This window comes from Panthera uncia, assembly GCF_023721935.1.
Source record: "Panthera uncia isolate 11264 chromosome B2 unlocalized genomic scaffold, Puncia_PCG_1.0 HiC_scaffold_24, whole genome shotgun sequence".
Classification (NCBI taxonomy): Eukaryota; Metazoa; Chordata; class Mammalia; order Carnivora; family Felidae; genus Panthera; species Panthera uncia.
The window spans coordinates 67,689,375-67,699,588 of record NW_026057580.1 but is presented as its reverse complement, the minus strand read 5'-3'; positions in this window follow the sequence as shown (position 1 = coordinate 67,699,588).

Here is a 10,214-nt window from a genome sequence, read left to right as displayed (position 1 = left end):
TTTAGCTCATTAGCCTCCTACTTCAATGCAGCTTCAAAATCTGGCAAATGTCTTGAGAGGGAGAACTAGCCAAGTATATCATGCTAGCTTTCTGTTTCTGGTGGGATTTTGTCTCTTAATCATTGTGGACAGAGTTAACTCTGCCCTTCCAATCCAGTTTCCTTTGTGAGTGTAGCCTCCTGAGGTTTTTGACTGATAGCCTGGCTTTTCTCTTTCCCTTCATCCCTGGCATTCTGTCCTTCAAAGGTTTTGAGCTTAGTCCCCCACAACATCAAGTTCAATATCTGGCGAAAACTTGAGGGAGAGATCTGTCATGTTTGACACAGTCCCTGTTTCCAGAAGGAATTTACCTCCTAAGCACCAAAAAATTGAAGATTTTTCTGGGCCAGTTCTGGGCCAGTTTTATACTCTAACGTTCAGCAAATATCCATGGTATATTTCCAACTTCTTTAGATTCAAATCTGCTATGTTTGCACCCAAGGTCTTCAAAAACTCACCTGGCTTCTCTTTGTCCCAGTAGAGTCTCTGTGCCAAAAACAGAGTCAATATGACCAGAATTTATCTAAGGATTAAAACATCTAAGGAATATCTAAGGAATAAAACATCCAGGGATTGTCAGCTCACTCATGAGAGCTCTTCCTTTTCTAGAAATTTAGTTCATCTAGGCTTTGTTGTGTCCATGACTTTCCAATGACTTTACACATATAACTTCATAATTTATCTGTTTCAGTGGACGCCTCGTCTTTCTACTAAATCCTACCTAAAGTAGAAGTCTCAATAGTTACTTGAGAAGTACCACACATAATGTATTCTGATATTTTCTACTCTATTTCATTAAAAATTGGGGGCATCTGGATTGCTCAGTTGGTTAAGCATCTGACTCTTGGTCTCAGTTCAGGTCATGATCTCATGGTACGTGAGTTCAAGCATTGCATCAGGCTCTGCTCTGACGGTGCAGAGCCTGCTTGGGATTCTCTCTCCCCTCTCTCTCTGCTCCTACCCTGTTCACACACACACACACACACACACACACTCTCTCTCTTGAATTAAATAAACTTTTAAAAAATTTAAAAAATAAAAACAAACTTCTGGTCACAATTCGCTACTAATCAATGTCAGGATCCACTAATGAATCACAGCTTCCATCCTGAGAAAAGCTGGTCTAACAAGTGTCTGGGAAAAACCAAGGTGTCTGGCTGTTTGGAAGAGGAGGTTCATCAAAGGGATATGGATTAAATGAACCTAATCCTCTTAGTATTTACAAATTCTTGAAGTATGGAATTCTACCTGTATTTTTCCCTTGAGTCTGACAAAGTCAGACTCAACTTCTCACTGAAGGGCTTGGTAAATTTAATTTTGTTCTACCCCTTCTCTCTTTTTCCTCAATCAAAATCAAATTTTTATGATTTGTCTTAGTCATTAGTATTATAATCCCATTAATCCAAAGTTTTTATTATTTTGTCCACAGAGATATGGCAATTTCTTTTTAAAAAAACCTACTCTCCAAACTACCCCCTTAAACTTGGCCTTTTCCCGCTGTATTGTTAGTTCTTTTCCTTTAAGTTATACTAACTACCTCAGTATTTGTTTGTGAACGGGTTTTCAACTACCAAGGACCAAAAGAAGCATGTGTTGAAGCAAAACTTGACACATTGCTCTGCTGCGTCAGTGTGTGTATACATCATAATCAGAAAATAAAACAACTTGCACCCTGAGAGAAACAAAACAAGGAAACAAAAACAGGGTCACTGTGTCTAGTTCACTGTCCCCAAATAAAAGAATCCTTAAGTTTTGTTTATAAGTATTGACTCCCTCATAAACACAATTTTATCAACTTTTACAATGTTGATTTGTGATAACCTTTGTAGCTGTGACAGCCATTTGAGAAAATTGCTCTTTTCTATCATGAGCGGACTAACTACAAGCTAATAGTATTGATAATTTTGTGGGGTTGTTCCTAACATTTTAAAAAATATTTTTATTTACTTATTTTAGAGAGAGAGAGCGTGAGCAGGGGAGGGGCACAGAAAGACACACAGAATCTAAAGCAGGCTTCAAGCTCGGAGCTGTCAGCACAGAGCCCAATGTGGTACTCAAAATCACGAACCATGAGATCATGACCTGAGCCAAAGTTGGACGCTTAACCAACTGAGCCACTCTGGCGCCCGCCCCCAACTCTTGTATTTTTTATCTGGCGAACCAGTCCTTTTATACTTGGGAGTTTCTTACAAAAGTTTCTTAAAAGTAAACTTTTCCTTAATAAGTGCTTTGTCTCTGAGTATCTCCTTGACAATTCTATAGATTCTACCAAGATTTTATGTATTTATCTACCAGGGGTAAGTATTCGCCAGCCAGAACCAAGTAAACTGTAACTTAATGGTTCTTTGAGTTATAACTTTTTCCAGTCCTAGGGTGAATCTTCTGTGGAAATAGGGTTTTAATTTAGTTGATTCTATTTCTTTTTTATAACTGTTTGGTTTTTTGTTTCCTGGTTAAGTCTGGTTTTCATGCTAGTTCTGATTTGTACACAACCACTATTTCTCTTTTGGCGGCAGCAATGTTGGTAATACAGTTTTTAATGGTCTGTCTGGTCCTTATGAGGTAACATATGACAGTGTATTTGATTGTATTTTACGTTTGTCTTAAGCATTCTGTTAGCTCCTGTCATTGAGATACATCTTTCTTTGCCTTTAGGTCTTGAGAGCTTGATTTAGTCAAACTGATGACTGGTTTCACTAGTAAGTTGGAAAGTTGCTCATATTACTCCCCATAGTACTCATTTATTTCATTGCTGCCTTACCACTGGTGAAACCCTCTATGCTGTTCTCATGTTGTGTGCCACTCTGATTCAAATCAAAATAAAAATATTTTCGCGCCCACCGGAGTGAAGAGCAGATATTGGAAATCTGGAGCTGCATCAGCCAGTGAGATTTTGTACTTGGATTACATTTGATCCATCTGTGGCTGATGTTATAAAACCAAGCTGTTGGTTCTTTTAGTGTATTTTTTTTAAAAGCCTTCTTTCCTCCTCAAAAAGGAAGGTACAGCTTTCTACAATAGTCTATTTATAATTATAAACTTTCTCTGTCCCTTGGGATACTATTAGAGACTAACAGGCCATAAGAGCTGTCATTTGAACACACTATATAAGGATATCTAACTCCAACAGACAAATTTACCATGAGAGAGGACAAAATATACACAATGAATAAAATTTGAAATTGTTTTTAAACGGTTTTAGAGCAAAGGGTAGAGACTTTGTTTTGCTTGAATGGTACAAGCGTTCTACAAATAAGCCTGAATTTGTGATGGAGAGAGAATGATTGCTTTTGACTTGCTTAGAGCTTAATGATCCCTGCAAGAAATCTAAAAAGTTCTGGGTGCATAACTTTTACTTTCTCTCCTCTCAAAAGAAAATAGGAAATCATAAATAAATGAATAATCCAGGTAAAGATGTACAAAAGAGCTTTGTGCCCCAAAATAAGGTGTTAATAAATCTAAAGTTGTGCTTCTAGCTCAACCCACAATCTGACTGGAAAATTACTACAAAAATAGCCTTGTTTACAAGTTGACAAGATAAGTAATGAGATGCAAATTGACAGCAGAGAGAAAAATAGAAAGAAAACTTTAGTACCTTTAAACAAAACTTGAAGACTTCCTAAATATTTAGTATGAAAAACAGAAAAATTTAAGTAATCATGTTCCTAGTGAGCATGCAGTTGGACAAATTAGGCTTGTTTAATAATGCTGTTTTAGATGTCTCCTTTCTGATTTAATTACAGTGAGAATTAAAATGTTGTATACTCTTCTAACTTATGCAAGACAGGTTTGTTTTCTCATGGAAAGCCTAAATAATTATACTTTATACTTTTCTAATTCCTAAATGAATATTAAACTGAGTTACTTATTTAATTAGTAATCTTTGGATATAAATTATATCTAAGCAAGTCATTTGTACAGAACAAAATAAATACTAAGTCAACAAACATAGTTTTTACATACACTTGCCTTTTATTTTTATATATTTTAAGTGACCATTAATTAGTAGGTTGAAAAGATATATATGAAAAACTGAGGTATGTTGGTATACATGTTCTTTTTTGAAAGAAATGTTTCAAATTGCCTGTAACCTTCTTTAGTCACTTAATCATATCTTTTATCCTCTGGTAACTTTTTTTGATATGGCATTTCCCAAATTCAGAATAATAAACTATTACTGTGTCTTCTATATAAAATTTTCTTTGGGGTTTCTCAAACAGTTGCTAGACAGCTCCAAAGTTTTGCTAATTTATCCTATAAAAGGAGGAATACTAAAAATCATTAGATATGTTTGGTATACTGCAGATTTTTATTAGCTCAAAACTATTGCAAAAGTCATCCTGCTTATTGAGTCCTACATATGAAAAGAACTTGCACAGCAGTTCAGAGGAGCTTAAACTAAGTTAATTACATTTAAGTAAATGTATTACTATAAATATAAAATAAAGATATTTTTAGCAATTGTGTAACTTTCAGGTTGGCCAGAAGCATACTCATGTCTCTATACAAAGATTGGCACAGTAACTATTTTTTAAACTTTATTTATTTATTTTTAAAGTTTATTTGAGAGAGAGAGAGAGAGAGAGAGAGGGAGAGGGAGAGAGAGAGAGAGAGAGGGAGAGGGAGAAAGAGAGAGAGAGAGAGAGAGAGAGAGAGAGAGAGAATTCTAAGCAGACTCTGTGCTGTCAGCATGGAGACCTACGTGAGGCTCAATCTCATGAACCATGAGATCATGACCTGAGCCTAAATCAAGAGTCAGATGCATTAACTAACTGAGCCACCCAGGCACCCCCCAAATTGATTTTTTTAAAGGAATATTTTATTTGCAGTTGACAATCCTAAAAATATTTTGAGATAAAAGAACCTGGAGACTTTTTAATGCCTACTCAATCCATAAATTATCCTCTCAGGATAATAATTGACTAAATCCTTATAAAATGATTATGTGTTACTTCAGAAAAAAGATTCTACTCCCCACTATTCTAGTATTGTTGGCCTTTACAAAATTAACCTAAGCCATTGAGCCCTGTCATCCACGGACAGTTTCTGCTTTTTCATCAAGTCCCCATGATAAGATACAGAGCAAAAACGGAGTCTTCTGGAACAAACATGAAAAGAATGAAAGCCTCAGTAAACACCTTACCATACTGGTAATTGTTGACTCTATAGGGAGCGGACTCATGGAAACAGATTTTTCAGTGTAAACTGGTATCAGCATGACAAAAGGATACCTGTCAGACTATCAAAAGATAGAGTCAGGATTTCTAGGATTCTTTAAATCCAGAAGCAAATGACTTCAAGAAATTGAGTGCTTCACCTCAAATCAGAAAAACAAGAATTTATCACCTAGGACTAAATGAGTTAATTCTGTGAATGCTTTCTTTCTAAGGGACATACATTATTTTGATCTATCTATTGGCTACACTTATATAAACTGGTAGAAACATTCCTTAAATGGTATTATGTTCCAACTGACCCTTCAGAATTACAGAAAAAAAAAATATTTGGAAATATTTAACGGAATTTATAAGTAAGAGACTGGCAGGAAAACAAAAATAATGATTCTGGAGAAAATCATATATCAATGTACCACAAAATGGTAAAAATTGTTAAATATTATACAAAATGCCTTTACTAAGTTTCCTTCCTTTTCATAGCCATGTAGCTACTTAGCATAAGTTCAATCAAAACCTGTTTTCCTTACTACCAAGTAGTAATTGAAAAATTGCTTTACTGTCTGTGGCTATGCCTCAAATCCCATTAAAGTAGGTATGGCAAGCCCATTACTAAACAAGTTCCAAGCAACTTGACTGAGGTGAACTGAATGGCCCTTGGCTTAGGATTTCAGTATAAGAGCTTATGGGAGCAGTATCTTACATATAAAGGAATGACAGCCTTAAAGACTTTACAAAGTCTCCAAAGTTAATCCCTAAATTGTGGTATCACATGTCTCTAGTTTCACTAACCAGATTATAAAAAGGTCTCTGTGCATTAAGCATCACCTTTTGTCACATCCATATAATAAAACTGACCAAATAACACAAAATATCAAAGTAATGATACTGTATCATAAAATCAGTAGACAAATTTATGTGGTCAGAGCCATGCTTTAGGAGGAAATTTGGAGGCAAAATTTACATCTTAACCAGATTCGTAAGCAATGCACATCACATACCAGAGTAGAAAACAAAATGAAACAACAGTGTAAAGGGTCAACACAACATGTCTAAGTTGTGTAAACCTTTCACATTCCAAAGAAAGGTTTGGTCTTTACTCAACTCCCAGGAGATGACCTCTAAGGCCTTGGAATATCCTGCCTGATGATGTTTTTGTTTACCTAGGGACCGCAGGCCTCCCAGATAGTTCATGCTAACAATGTGATTTATGGTCCACTATGGCCTTAGGCCATGCAGTATCAGCTTGACGTACAGAGGGGCTGGAGACTGAAGGTTGGCCATATGAGCAGTCAGCCATGCTTGTGTGATCAGTCCATACTGAAAAACCTGAACACCAAGGCTTGGAAGAGCTTCCTTGCTTGGCAATATTGCAAGCATATCACCACACATCATTTCGAGGAGAATTAAGTGCTTGTCTGCATGATTTCACTGGAAGAGGACAACTGGAAGCTCATGCCTGGTGTTTCCTAGACTTTGTCCAATGTCCCCTTTCCAGTTGCTTATTTAAATCTGTATTCTCTTGCTGTAATAAACCAAAACTGTGAGTACAACAGCTTTTCTAAGTTCTGTGTGTTGTTTTAGTGAAATCATTGAACACAAAGGTGGTCTTGGGGAATCCCTGCAAACTTACTTTGCAACCTTGAGATAAAGTAACATCAGCAAACAATCACCCTGTCTAGTTCTTGCTCCTCAAGTAAATGAAATCTTGAGTCTTTCTTGTAAGTTACTCTCTAATTAAAACAACTATATCTCTGATTTTGGAAATGTCTGAAGATATGTGATGACCTTTTTGGATACGGCAATTATGTGAAAAAAGTGCTGTTTTCCACCTTAAAGACAGTGCATACAAACTTGGTGACCTTGGTAAATTTGCAGGTATCTTTTTTCCTCTAAATGCTTGTCATATTTTTAATTTGTTAAGGCTGTCCTTCTAAAGCTTGGACTCCCTTGTAGATCTTCTTTGCATATGAACTCCTTTTCTTTTCTAAATGCTTTAGTCTCTAAGTGGCTTATGTTTTATTTCAGCAGCTGGAAGTTTGAATCAATAGCATTTTAGTAGACTCGTTAAGAGAAACTCTACTTTTTCTGGAACATTCATAGGAATGTTAGGAAGTTGCTCTGAGAATTTGAAATCACAGGCAAATATCCTACCCAAATACCAAAGGCATAGCCTTCCATCTACTTGAAACCTATGCTATAAAAGAACAAAAAGAAAAGTACTTTATCTGAAAATTTAGCTCAGTGCTCATATCATAAGAGAGAATCAAGATATGTATTAACTGATATAAATTCTCAAGCAGATAAGTTATATACATAAAAATATAGAATAAGTTTTTAACATACCATTTAGTTTTGAGATTAAAGTAAAAGTAGAAATTCCATACCTAAAAATAACTTATTTTAACTCTGGTACTGAATTTCCCAGCTTTAAATTTGTTAGCTCAGTTTATTTTGGGAAAAGCAAAGATAATGATGCTTTTTATGTTGTGTTCAAGCATTCAATAGTTAAGATATTAATAGCACTATTCTCTCATATGTATTACATATTTTAGATTTGGCTGTCTCTGAAAAGATATTTTTAAGGTATTAAACATTTTTCTTTTGCTAGAAATTATAAACTATAAAACCAGAAATGTTCCATGGAATTCTCAGGAGTGTTTTTAAATTTAATTTTAAATGGGTTTCCTGTGTACCAATATGATTTATGTTTTAAATAACACATTTGTAAAGTTGAAAGGACCTACAGTGAAAAAAAGTGAAATACTTTCCAGTTCAGCAAGAAGATTCTGGACAACTGCTCTGTAAACATCAATCTTATATTTCAGACAAGAAATGATTCACATTCTGTACTAGTTCAGTAATAGATTTTTCTAAGAAATACAAGTCAATGTACATTTAACTTCAAAGAAAACTAACCAAAAAAATACCTTTCAATGATTTCTGAACTTATCCTAAAATTTACTTAATCAGGCCAACTAAAATTAGGTCAACAGTGTATTATTTTAGCTATGACTAGAAGGTCTGTTCATTTTACAATCTTCCTTTTAAGATCTCTTTATTTAAGCAACTTTAATAATTTGTAATGAATAAACTTTTACAAGTAGGTAGAATCCCATTTTTTTTTTTTTTTTAATTTATTTTTGGGACAGAGAGAGACAGAGCATGAACGGGGGAGGGGCAGAGAGAGAGGGAGACACAGAATCGGAAACAGGCTCCAGGCTCCGAGCCATCAGCCCAGAGCCTGACGCGGGGCTCGAACTCACGGACCGCGAGATCGTGACCTGGCTGAAGTCGGACGCTTAACCGACTGCGCCACCCAGGCGCCCCGGTAGAATCCCATTATAATGAACATCATTCCAGTGTTCACTTCCCTATGGCATTTCTCCCTATGTTCTAACCATAACCCAGAGCTGATATGGCTACAAAGAAATACATTGAAGAGGATATCAAAAGTCACAGAAATACAGCCTCTTAGTAGTACTTTATTTAATGAAGCTATTTTCCAGGTAAGGTTTCTTTTTTTAAAATTTTTTAGTGTTTATTTATTTTGAGGGAGAGAGAGAGACAGAGTGCAAGCAGGGGAAGGGCAGAGAGAGACAGAGAGAGAGACAGACAGACAGACAGAATCTGAAGCAGGCTCCAGGCTCTGAGCTGTCGGCGTACAGCCTGATGTGGGACTCGAACTCACAAACTGTGAGATCATCACCTGAGCCGAAGTTGGATGCTTAACCGACCGAGCCACCCAGGCGCCCCTCCAGGTAAGGTATTTATATATTTCACCCACTCACTCATTTAAAAATATTCTATCAGGTCTAACGCTCAGTAAAATGACATAACTTTAAAGAGCACCACATTGATAGTATATCAATTTTTAATTTTTTCAGTGCTGTTGAATGTTGATGTTCAGATTTGACATGCACACAGTTTTTCTCTCATAAATCTCATATCTTTATGAATTTAAAAACTACCCAGAGGTGCCTGGGTGGCTCAGTTGGCTAAGTGTCCGACTCTTGATTTCAGTTCAGGTCATGATCTCATGGCTCTGCGTTGGGCATGGAACCTGCTTGGGATTCTCTCTCCCTCTCTTCCTCTGTCCCTCTCCCACATGTACATGCATACCCTATCTCTCAAAAAAATTTTAAAAGTTAAAAATTAAAAAAAAATTGAAATTAAAATTACACACACACACACACACACACACACACACACATGCACACACAAAACAAAATGTCTTAAGCACCTGAAGAACAAATTTCTTTCCTACCCATAGGACCCATGCTTTGCTAGACTGCACAGAAGCAGTGACTAGATAGAAACAATGGATGAAGAATAATGAGGTCATTTGTTAAGGGATTCACTTTGAATATATTTATTTGGGCCCACATTAGAAAAGTGACATTTCTCTAATATAGGTTGGTTAGTATTTGAAAAGAGTGTTCTATAGGCCAGTAAATGTAATGGTGTTAAAACAGGACATCTATCTGTAAAATATAGAAAACACATCTGTAATAGTATTTCTGGGATAAATAGTAGATTGCCACAAACCATAAGGGATATTTGGGAGTATTCCTAATTTAAACTGGCTATCTTTCCTCCACATCTTTCAAATACATTCCTTTTAAAGATTTATTAAGAGCCAACTTCTTCTTCCTTAAATAACATTTAGGACTACATTTTAAATTATTATCCAGTACTCACAGAGTTTCACAAAAATATTGACGACCTTCTCTGTGTGTGATGTACCCTGATATTTTCAATGCTATTCTAATATCATTTAAAAAGTGTTCATAGTGACCCACTAAATGGATTTCACAATCCATTAGTAGGATAGGACCTGCAGTTTGAAAAACACTGACTTGGTCCAACCTATGGGGAAGCTGAAGTGTGAAGGAATTGAGTGGCTTAAATTCATAAGAAAAGTGAGTGGTAATCATTTGCATAATTCTGTGCAAGTCAAAAACTATTACTTTTCTGTTTTAGTCTCAGTCATTATTGCTT